This window comes from Nerophis ophidion, linkage group LG26, assembly GCF_033978795.1.
Source record: "Nerophis ophidion isolate RoL-2023_Sa linkage group LG26, RoL_Noph_v1.0, whole genome shotgun sequence".
Lineage (NCBI taxonomy): Eukaryota > Metazoa > Chordata > Actinopteri > Syngnathiformes > Syngnathidae > Nerophis > Nerophis ophidion.
This window is the reverse complement of record NC_084636.1, coordinates 14,933,514-14,945,994: the sequence shown is the minus strand read 5'-3', so window position 1 is coordinate 14,945,994 and position 12,481 is coordinate 14,933,514. Positions and strand designations below refer to the sequence as shown.

Genomic DNA, 12,481 nt, shown 5'->3' with positions numbered 1-12,481 from the left:
TTGGGAAGCCCATTCTAAAACCTTAAAGGGGAACATCACAATTTCAAAAGGGTTAAAAACAATAAAATCAGTTCCCAGTGGCATGTTGTATTTTTTGAAGTTTTTTTCTAAATTTTACCGGTCTCCGAATATCCCTAAAAAAAGCTTTAAAGTGCTTGATTTTCGCTATTTGCGATGCCACTATCCATTTCCCTGTGACGTCATACAGTGCTGCACATGTAAACAAACAATGGCGAATAGCACAGCAAGATATAGCGACAATAGCTCGGATTCAGGCTCTGATTTCAGCGGCTTAAGAGATTCAACAGATTACGCATGTATTGAAACGGATGGTTGGAGTATGAAAGTATTGAAGAAGAAACTGAAGCTATTGCGCGAATAGCTATTGACGCTATTCATAGCCATAGCATGGCCGAATAGCTGCGTTAGCATCGCCGGTAAAATGTGCGGACCAAACGATCAGGACTTTCGCATCTTGTGACACTGGAGCAACTTAAATCCGTCGATTGGTAAGTGTTTTTTTCGCATTAAATGTGGGTGGAAGGAAACGTAATATAGTTGCAAATGCATCTGCAGGTTATCCATACATCTCTGTGCCATGTCTGCTTTAGCAACGCCGGTAAATAGCATGTTAGCATCGATTAGTGTAGCATGTTAGCATCGATTAGCTGGCAGTCAACATAAAAAAAACTCACCTTTGTGATTTCTGTGACTTTATCGTTACAAATGCATCTGCAGGTTATCGATACATCTCTGTGCCATGTCTGCTTTAGCACCCCCAGTAAATAGCATCTTAGCGTCGATTAGCGTAGCATTTTAGCATCGATTAACTGGCAGTCACGCCGCGACCAAATATGTCTGATTAGCACATAAGTCAACTACATCAACAAAACTCACCTTTGTGATTTAGTTGACTTTATAGTTGCAAATGCATCTGCAGGTTATCCATACATCTCTGTGCCATGTCTGTCATCGCCGGTAAAATGTGGAGCCACTTTGGTACATTCAATGGGGGTCTGGCGGCAGACACTTTCGCATCTTCGGGCCACTGGTGCAACTTGAATCCCTCCCTGTTAGTGTTGTTACACCCTCCGACAACACACCGACGAGGCATGATGTCTCCAAGGTTCCAAAAAATAGTCGAAAAAACGGAAAGTAACAGAGCTGAGACCCAATGTTTACAATGGGTTGAAAATGAAAATGGCGGCTGTATTACCTCGGCGACGTCACATTCTGACGTTATTCCCTACAGAGTGATAAACAGCAAGGCGTTTAATTTGCCAAAATTCACCCATTTGGAGTTCGGAAATGGTCTTTTTTCTGCACGATCAAGGTATATATTGACGCTTACATAGGTCTGGTGATAATGTTCCCCTTTAACTATAGCCTGATTTAGCTATTCCTTAACCACTTTTGACGTGTGTTTGGGGTCATTGTCCTGTTGGAACGTCCAACTGTGCCCAAGACCCACTCTCTGGGCCAGGGATTGGAAACCTTTTTGGCCGAGAGAGCCATGAAAGCCAAATATTTAAAAATGTATTTCCGTGAGAGCCATAAAATATTTTTTAACACTGAATAGAACTAAATGTGTGCATTTTTAAGTAAGACCAACATTTTTAGAGTATAATTAGTCTCTTATTCTTGATAATAACATTGTAATTCTGAAGCTAACTAATAATAAATAAAATACTTCTTACCACTAATGCGACTTCTTGAACAAGTGCGGTAGAAAACGGATGGATGGATTAAAATGCATGAGCATGTTTTATATTTTGAACTTTATTTTTAGCACTGTGATTACTAGCGGAATTATTCATAATTATCGTGTTAAGCAATGTCAGCTAAGATTTATCTGAGAGCCAGATGCAGTCATCAAAAGAGCCACATCTGGCTTTAGAGCCATAGGTTCCCTACCCCTGCTTTGGGCTGATGATTTTAGGTTGTCCTGAAGAATTTAGAGGTAATCCTCCTTTTACCTTGTCCCATTTACTCTCTGTAAAGCACCAGTTCCATTGGCAGCAAAACAGGCCCAGGGCATAATACCACCATCATGTTTGACAGTAGCCATGGTGTTCCTGGGATTAAAGGCCTCACCTTTTCTTTTCCATTTTGTCCACAATGGTCGATGATGTCATTGCTCGTTTTTTCAAACAGAAACTACTGGCAGGAAGAGAAAAATGGCGACGGCAATTGGCAACACGCCGCAGTTGGAAACATCAAAATTATGGAAACGTTTCATCCTAAACGCTTCAGAGTCATAAATAACTTGCTCAATTTACAGCGGACCTTGCCTTTCATGGAAGCACGTCTGTGATGCAGGATCATTTAAAATGGAGGCTTGTCAGAGATTTCGAGGATGTGATTTCTTTTTGGTAAAACAGTTGGCATGTTACCTAGCGAGACACTAAAAAAGACATAGTTGTGAGGATAAATAGCTTTAACTATCATTTTAGCCAAAGTCCACCAGCTAAACGCTGTCTAGATCATACTTGGGCAAAATACGGCCCGTTGATATATTTAATGCAGCCCGCCGGACGTTTCCATTTTTTTTTTTTTTTTTTTTTGACTTTTTTTATATTCAAACTGCAGCCACCAATATGATGTGCAGTGCTGTTTTGAAATTACTGTAAGTCTTGAACTACAAAAAGTATTTCAATGGATGCAATCTGCTCTTTTGAGTGATACACGAGTAATTACGGTAATCTGTGTAACAGCCACTCCAGACAGACCAGGCCCCAAGCATAGTGGGCTGCGTTTGTTTGTTGCGTTTAATCTTTAAAAAACTCAACTGTATTCTTTTTGCTGATGATACAAGTCTGTACTGTTCTGGGCAAGACCTTGACCAACTCCTAGAGACTGTAAAGATTGAACTCCACAACTAAAGCAATGGTTTGATGCCAATAAACTATCAACCTAAATAAAAGAAAATATATAATTTTTGGAAATAGGAAAAATAACATACAGCGTCATATAAGAATTGATGATATGAAGCTAGAAAGAGTGTATTCAATAAAATTTGTGGGAATCTATATAGATGATAAATTAAATTGGAAACTGTACATAAATATACTTAAGACAAAGATGGCAAAAATTATTACTATGTTACATAAAATTAAAAACTCTGTAAATCAAAAGGCTCTTAACATGTTATATAATTCTTTCATACTCCCATATCTTAATAATTGTGTTGAAATCTGGGGTAACAATTATAGATCAAACATCAACTCTATATTCTTACTTCAAAAGAATGCGATTAGAATTGTAAATTACACAAATTATCATGACCATACTAATGTTCTGTTCATTAAATTAAAAACATTAAAACTGCACAATCTTGTTGACCTCAATACTACTATTGTGACTTACAAAGCTCATAACCACATGCTGCCTGGGTGTCTACAGGTGAGGGTCAAACCCAGAGAGAATCCCTATGACCTCTTTCTTTCAGAATAAGCTTAAAAGGTAGATGTGTTTCTGTTATGGGAGGTTAAACAGCTTGGATTATTTCTTAAAATGTTCCAGTTCCATTCACACATTTTAATAAAACACTTTAAGACCAATGTCCTGAAACAATATATCACTCTTGAATCAACATTGTAGTTAATACTATGATTAATGTTAATTAAAAACTAAATGGGGGTTATAAATAATAATGGAAGTATAATTGTTTGTATATACAGTATAAGGATATTTCACATGCCTTTACTGTGTATATAATTGAACTATGTTCATATTGTGTATAATGTGTATTCATAATATGTTGTGCAAAGGACATTTCATAATTTTTGGAAGTTAATTTTGTACTTGATATTGTTTATAGGGTTAGGCGCAATAAGTGTTCAACTTCAGCCTAAACCCTTTCGGCCTGAAACATTTTCATTTTCATATTCATTTTCAGTATATGAATGTACAACTGTTTGTTTATTTTGTTGACCATTGACCGAAGAACAATAATAAACTAAACTAAAACTAAATTTAGAGAGCGGGCAGCCGGGACAAGGGTATCAGGGACAGACGTGAAATCGGATTTTTACTATAAAGCTCTGCAGAAAAGTGATGATGTATGAGCTTGTTGGTGTCTTTTACCCTTTGTATTCATATTTTGTTTTTTGTTGCATTTTTGTTGCGTTTTGCTTGATTATAAAATATTTAGATCGTGGAGGTGGTCTGAGAAGTAATAGAGGAGCGACCTTTCTTGGTAATGTTGTAAATCCCACATTCTTTATTTTCATTTACATGCCTTTTTTTGAGGTGGTCTGTCACAACGTTTTTAGCATTCTATCATACATTGTTGTAAGATTTTGTGTTATATTAAAAAGGGACCCAATCACAAGATCTATATCTATCTATCTATCTATCTATCTATCTATCTATCTATCTATCTATATCTACAGTGGGGCAAAAAAGTATTTAGTCGACCACCGATTGTGCAAGTTCTCCCGCTTAAAATGATGACAGAGGTCTGTAATTTTCATCATAGGTACACTTCAACTGTGAGAGACAGAATGGGGAAAAAAATCTAGGAATTCACATTGTAGGAATTTTAAAGAATTTATTTGTAAATTATGGTGGAAAATAAGTATTTGGTCAACCATTCAAAGCTCTCACTGATGGAAGGAGGTTTTGGCTCAAAATCTCACGATACATGGCCCCATTCATTCTTTCCTTAACATGGATCAATCATCTTGTCCCTTTAGCAAAAAAACAGCCCCAAAGCATGATGCAACTCAATATTCATCTTTCTCCAAACACGACGAGTTGAGTTGATACCAAAAAGTTCTATTTTTGTTTCATCTGACCACATGACATTCTCCCAATCCTCTGCTGTTTCAACCATGTATCCATTTTGGTATAAACTCTACTCGTCGAGTTTGGAGGAAGAAGAACACTGAGTTGCATCCCAAGAACACCATACCTACTGTGAAGCATGGGGGTGGAAACATCATGCTTTGGGGCTGTTTTTCTGCTAAGGGGACAGGACGATTGATCCGTGTTAAGAAAAGAATGAATGGGGCCATGTATCCTGAGATTTTGAGCCAAAACCTCCTTCCATCAGTGAGAGCTTTGAATGGTTGACCAAATACTTATTTTACACCATAATTTACAAATAAATTATTTAGAATTCCTACAATGTGAATTCCTGGATTTTTTTTTCACATTCTGTCTCTCACAGTTAAAGTGTACCTATGATGAAAATTACAGACCGCTGTCATCATTTTAAGTGGGAGAACTTGCACAATCGGTGGCTGACTAAATACTTTTTTGCCACACTGTATCTATCTTTTTATATACCGTATTTTTCGGACTATAAGTCGCAGTTTTTTTCATAGTTTGGCCGGGGGTGCGACTTATACCTAGGAGCGACTTATGTGTGAAATTATTAACACATTACCGTAAAATATCAAATAATATTATTTAGCTCATTCAGGTAATAGACTAGACGTATAAGATTTCATGGGATATAGCGATTAGGAGTGACAGATTGTTTGGTAAACATACAGCATGTTCTATATGTTATAGTTATTTGAATGACTCTTACCATAATATGTTACGTTAACATACCAGGCACCTTCTCAGTTGGTTATTTATGCGTCATATAACGTACACTTATTCAGCCTGTTGTTCACTATTCTTTATTTATCTATTTTAAATTGCCTATCAAATGTCTATTCTTGGTGTTGGGTTTTATCAAATACATTTCCCCCAAAAATGTGACTTATACTACAGTGCGACTTATATATATTTTTTTCCTTCTTTATTATGCATTTTTGGCAGCTGTGACTTGTACTCCGGAGCGACTTATACTCCGAAAAATATGGTGTATCTATATATATATATATATATATATATATATATTTTTTTTTATGAACACACCTGCTCCTAGACACATTTTTTTTCCTCTCAATGTGGACCCCAAGTCAAAATATTTGCAGAAGTCTGGTCCATCCATCCATTTCTACCGCTTCTGTCTATATCAAGTATTTTATTTATACTTTAGGAAGTGCGATATGAAGCAGCATCAATCTGCAGCGCAAAGAAGAAAGGCACAATAACAAACAGCAATCACACACACACACACACACCAGCGTTCGGCACCACTGCGCTAGTATCATAAAATAATAAACATACAATCACCTGCTACGCAAATATGTGTTCACTTAGCAAGCACAAACAGTGCAAGTTTTTCACGTACTCGACCCAGAAGGTAGTAATGTATTACTACTGTGTACTACTACTATTACTAATGTATTACTATTGCTAGCTGTACGTGACACCCTTAATGCTAGACTATTTCCTCGGGTTGACGTGCAATTTTTATTCATAATTAGTAACTGGAAAAATTATACATTTAGGATACAATGATTTATTGGTTAAAACAATAAATTTGGTTAGAAAAAAGTTCTACATGAAACATTGCAAACATGAGGTTTTTTTTTCAAAATGTCAGTATTGTGCTTATAATCTCCTGTAAACATGATATACTGTAAGCAATAAGTGTTCGTTTGCAACCTTTTCACGGCTGCCTAGACGCCGCTAACTGTTTACAACCAAAGAGTTTGTAAACTTTATTATTAAATATTTCGGCTTCTTAAGAACCATATTGTTTTCAATTCAGTGTTTAATCATCTCTTATATATTAAGGTCTGCTGTTTCCTATTGGAGAAAGCATTAATGTCTCCATGTTTTCATGTTAGCATCCTAGCTTAGTTTCTCCAGTAAATGAGCAGTGTCACCAGTCTGTGACTTGATCAAAGAACAGTCACCAATCACGTTTTCGTTTTAATTTAAATTTAAAATGATACCTATCGGGAGTTCACCATGATTTATCATTAATACAAGTCATCCCTATTGTTAGCTAATGATAGCAATTAAGCAAAGTTTAGCTATGATAGCTAACGTTATTAGGTATCATTGAATGTATGTATTATCTTAACAAAAACGTGACTGCAAAATGTTAGTTGCTTCTAGGGTACTGCTTTTGTGTATGCACGTGCTCCCTGCGTGTACAAGACAGCTTTGTGTGACACCCTGAATGCTAGACTATTGCCTCGGGTCAACGTGTAATTTTTATTTAATATTATTAACTGGAATAATTATACACTCGGGATACAATGATTTATTGGTTAAAACAATTAATTCAATTAGAGAAAAGCATTGATTTGCATTTTGTTTCTTCAATAATTTGTAAAATACTTAGACATTGTTTTTCTCCAGAGCATAAGACAGCAGTGCACCCACCTTTGGTGACACAGCCTGCACTGCCGGTGATATGGCCTATGTTTGTGCGCGAGCGGAACTAGCGGAGTGCCGATAAAGACAGATGGCTCAGAAAAGGAAAAACAAAGTGGGAGAACAGAAAGCCGAGAGAGGGGTTGTGCAATCATTTAGAAGTGAAAAAGATAATATGGTGAAATGTTTGCACTGTCAAACAAAGTTGCATTTTACATTAGCACTATATCGTTTATGCAATATTACCAGAAAGCATTATGCATTTTTAAGAGCAGCAAACAAACAGAAATAAGGTGAAAGTCTATTTTGGTAACTTAAATGTTTATCTTGCATAACACAGTCTTTTTTTTTTCAAACACATGTCAGGACATGTTGGCATCTACAGTTTGGATGTTAATGCTAACGAGTTGTTTGTCCAAATATCAAACAATATCAACCTTTTCACATATATCTCTCAATTTATTATATTTTATTAGTCTTTTTTAATAGTTTGGTACTTTTAATATGTATGGTTCATTTTTTAAACTTTTTTTATATATAGTGATACGCCTGTTGTAAAAGTACAACTTCAATGCTGTGCATTTATAAGGAATAATGTAATTGTAAAAATCTTACATTTATTTAATATATTTTCCTTAGTCGCAAAGACGCTAAAAAGTGTTTTATTCAATTGATCAAACTAATCATTCGATAGATTACTCCGACAAAAATAATCAATAGCGGCTAGGCTTGCAGTTATCAATTATTTTACAAATCACATATCGATGAGTTTACTAGAGTAGTCGAGTAATCGTATAAACAGACTGTATAGCCTCACTGTGCATTTTAAAGAAAATAGTTGATATAAAGGAACATTTTCTGCACTTTCATTCCTTTTTTCTAATAAAAGCACATCAACATTGAAATTAAACTTAACATGTGTGCAGAGTTATTCTTATTTTTGAACTCTGCTGTTTGCAGCCTCAAAATATAAATTAAAATGTAATCTTTTTTTTCTAAATGTATAATTGATTGATTGACAACTCTAATATGGACATTTCAAAAATATGTATGTTTGGTTTAAGCACTAATGGTAACATAAGCTAACTGGTGGTGTTCGTTAAATGTTTTGGTTTGAAAAATGTAACTTTGAGCGAGTTGCAAACAGCCCCCTAACAGGAAGCCATGATGGATCGTGTCAGACACAGCGACCTTGCCTGCATTTCCTTCTCTGATAGGATGGCTGCATCAGTCTCCTGTCCTCACATGAAACTCGTATGAGACAGGTCCTCCTGAAAGCAGAATTGCTGCACATGGTTGCATAACTTGAAGGAAAAAAAGGCCACATCCTGTTTGGCACAATGTTGAGGTCACTCCGCTCTTATCATCAGAGATACTCTGACACGTGTCTTCAGGCGGAGCAGTGGACAACCTCTGACCTTAGTGCCGCCACATTTAGCAAGGGGATGCTTGATAGTGATAGCTTGGGATGTGAATTTTACAACAACTCACGATTCGATTCTGCTTCTTGGGTTGATGATTCAGAATCAATTCTCGTTTTAAACAGATTCTTACGTATTATTTGGTAAACAAATTATAATAAAAACACTTTCAAAACCGGTTACAGATTACAAAAGCAGATGTATATCTAGACTGACCGTACGTCCTCTTTTCCCCGAACTTGACCTCTTTTGCGGGGCTGTCCGGGCGGGATTTCTTAAATGCCTCAAATGTCTGGCATTTTGAGTTAGGGTTGCGTGTATTTTCAATGTACGTCCAGGGTTAAGAAGGGGTTAAAAACAAAACACATTGTGAGGGCGTGCGCACACTGCAGCATTAGTGAGGGAGTGGATTGATTGACATACTTGCCAACTCTCCCGATTTTACCGGGAGATTCACGAATTTCAGTGCTCCTGACGAAAATCTCCCGGTGCAACCATTCTCTTGAATTTCTCCCGATTTCCATCCAGACAACAATATTGGGGGTGTGCCTTTTAAGGCATTGCCTTTGCTTAGCGGCCCAGTCACATAATGTCTACAGCTTTTCACACACACACACACACACACACAAGTGAATGCAAGCCATACTTGGTCAACAGCCATACAGGTCACACTGTTGGTGGCTGTATAAACAACTTTAACACTGTGAAAAATATGCGCCACACTGAACCCACACCAAACAAGAATGACAAACACATTTTGTGAGAACATCCGCACCGTAACACAACAGAACAAATAGCCAGACTCCCTTGCAGCACTAACTCCTCCGGGACGCTAAAATATACACCCCCGCTACCCATACCCCCCCCACCTCGTGTGTGTGTGTTAATATATATATATATTAGGGCTGGGCAATATGGCCTTTTTTTAATATCTCTATTAACAGGCCATATCGCGATTCACGATATATATCATATTTTGCCTTGGACTTGAATTAACACTTGATGCATATAATCACAGCAGTATGATAATTCTATGTGTCTACATTAAAACATTCTCCTTCATACTGCAGTAATATATGCTCATTTTAAACTTTCATGCAGAGAAGGAAATCACAGCTAAGTCATTTCAACAAAACTGTATTTATTAAACAGTTTTTAAGCAGTGGCACAAACCCATCCCATCCATTTACTACCGCTTATTCCCTTTTGGGGTTACGGGGGGCGCTGGTGCCTATCTCAGCTACAATTGGGCGGAAGCGGGGTACACCCTGGACAAGTTGCCAATCAACCTATCCCCAGGTGCATGTCTTTGGAGGTGGGAGGAAGCCGGAGTACCCGGAGGGAGAACATGCAAACTCCACACAGAAAGAGCCCAAGCCTGGGATTGAACCCAGGACTGCAGGACCTTCGTATTGTCAGGCAGACGCACTAACCCCTCTTCCACCGTGAAGCCAGTGTTCATGTCATTTCAAAACAGAAAGTGCAAGATTGTCAGATATGTTTTAAGTGTCAAATAAAAATTAGCTGCATAATAGGAAATCAAATAGTGTTTGTCCTTCGCTATGTGGTAGGTTACTACGGACGTTATTAAATTCGGTTAACTATTTTTTTCATACGTTGTTGATCTGGAAATGTTTGCCTCAGCATTTTGATGGTGTGGGCATGTCGCACCGAACAGAGATATTGACATGCGGAGTACGCACTCTTCCTTCTCTAGCAGGTGACTTTTCAAATAATGCTGCATATTAGCAGTAATGTTACTTTTTATAGCAATGCTTTTGGCCCACACTTAATATATTATGGCTGTCTGTTTGACATATTCCCACTTGAAGCCAAACCACTGCAGGTCATGGACTCCCTGCTGTTTTTCTTGGGAATGAATTCTTCCTTCATTTGCACCTTCTCTTTCTCTCGTATCCCCACTCGCACGGCTCCGCTAGCATCACAGCTAACGTTACCCATGGTGCTACCTCTCTGCTCCGCGAGGGCGTATACGTATGTGACGTATGACGTGACAGTATGTGACGTATGTAAGAGGGTGCGCTTACTGTCTGTGAGAAGGAGAGACAGGAAAGAGCGAGAAGAGCCTGAAGTGTAATGCACACAGCTAAAAGCAACTGCGTGAGTACGTATACTCGAATATCACGATAAAGTCATTTTCTATATCGCACAGAGACAAACCTGCGATATATCGTGTATATCGATATATCACCTAGCCCATATATATATATATATATATATATATATATATATATATATATATAATCAGAAATACTTTATTAATCCCTGAGTGGAAATTAAAATTTAGAGGTTATTTTGAATATTTCTACCTCTGCACTTTTTTCCAAAACTGTGAATGTTACAGAATATAAGTGTGACTTATTTTGTTGTACTGTCAAGCAGTGTTTGTGTTAAGGCACTTTTTGTGTCTTTTTAACACATTGAAATCAGGACGTACGTTTTTTGTTAGTTTTTTACTATTTGCGGCCCACAGCTAATGTTTTAAAGGCCCACGTCACATTCTAAAAATACGATTTAAAATAAACAAAAACATAAAAAAAGTGAAATAAAAAAACCTTAAAGGTGAAATGTAATTTATAAAAAGTTGCAATGTTGACTAATAAAACAAAGCAGCTTTTTTTCTTTCAAACTGTCATTGCTCAAAACATAATATTGAAACAAAATCAATGGTCTTATGAATTATTGACCTATCCAAGGTTCCCATTACTTTACATCAAATATTTCACTTTTACTGTGGGACCCCATTTTTATGACTTGATGGGGTCCATGGGACCCCATTTTGAAAATTCCTAGCGCCAACACTGCTGTCAACAGAGGAGAAAACAAGCTGTATTTAAATAAATGTATTATTTGGTGGGAGAGGGGTTAGTGCGTCTGCCTCACAATACGAAGTTCCTGCAGTCCTGGGTTCAAATCCAGGCTCGGGATCTTTCTGTGTGGAGTTTGCATGTTCTCCCCGTGAACGCGTGGGTTCCCTCCGGGTACTCCGGCTTCCTCACACTTCCAAAGACATGCACCTGGGGATAGGTTGATTGGCAACACTAAATTGGCCCTAGTGTGTGAATGTGAGTGTGAATGTTGTCTGTCTATCTGTCTTGGCCCTGCGATGAGGTGGCGACTTGTCCAGGGTGTACCCCGCCTTCCGCCCGATTGAAGCTGAGATAGGCGCCAGCGCCCCCCGCAACCCCAAAAAGGGAATAAGCGGTAGAAAATGGATGGATGGATGGATTATTTATAAAGCAAGTTCAAGTATCATTGGTAAATTTTCACCTCGTCCCGGCCTTGGCGTGCTGCCCGCCGTGGCACGCATATGTGTCCTCTTTTTGGGATTTCAGAATATGGTCAGTCTCGTATGTCATAGATGGCCTACAAACTGTATTTTGAAAAATGATTCTTAAAAATTTCGAATCGTTTTCAGACTCGTAATGAAAAAGAATTGCAATTCGGATGTGAATCTTTTTTTTTTCCGGTGTTCTGCTACTTGTTGATGTCTACTCCCCAACGCTACTGAGCATGCGCACATTGCAAATATTTGCCTTGAACAGAACAGCTACCTCTTGTACAAGTAGTGATTTCAAATGTTCTTTCATTGTATCTTCTGACCAGCAAGCTTAAAGACAAAGCGTGACAAAGTTGACATTGTATAGTAACTGACGGTAAGCATCTAGGCAATTACAGCGTGAGAAAGCTGGTAGTTTTTTTCGAGGAAGGAGCCAAATTCGACAGAACACCGGCACTTCTAGTGACATGCTGTTACTGTGTAGATATACCTGTATTTGTTAGTGGCGACTCATTTTTTTTCCGCTAAC

At 37.7% G+C, this 12,481-nt stretch overlaps 1 protein-coding gene across 7 annotated transcripts in view; it reads left to right on the top strand.

Moving 5' to 3' along the window:
- Positions 1-12,481, top strand: part of arhgap45b (Rho GTPase activating protein 45b) — a 35,515-nt gene that overhangs the window by 5,716 nt on the left and 17,318 nt on the right. The window lies entirely within an intron of this gene.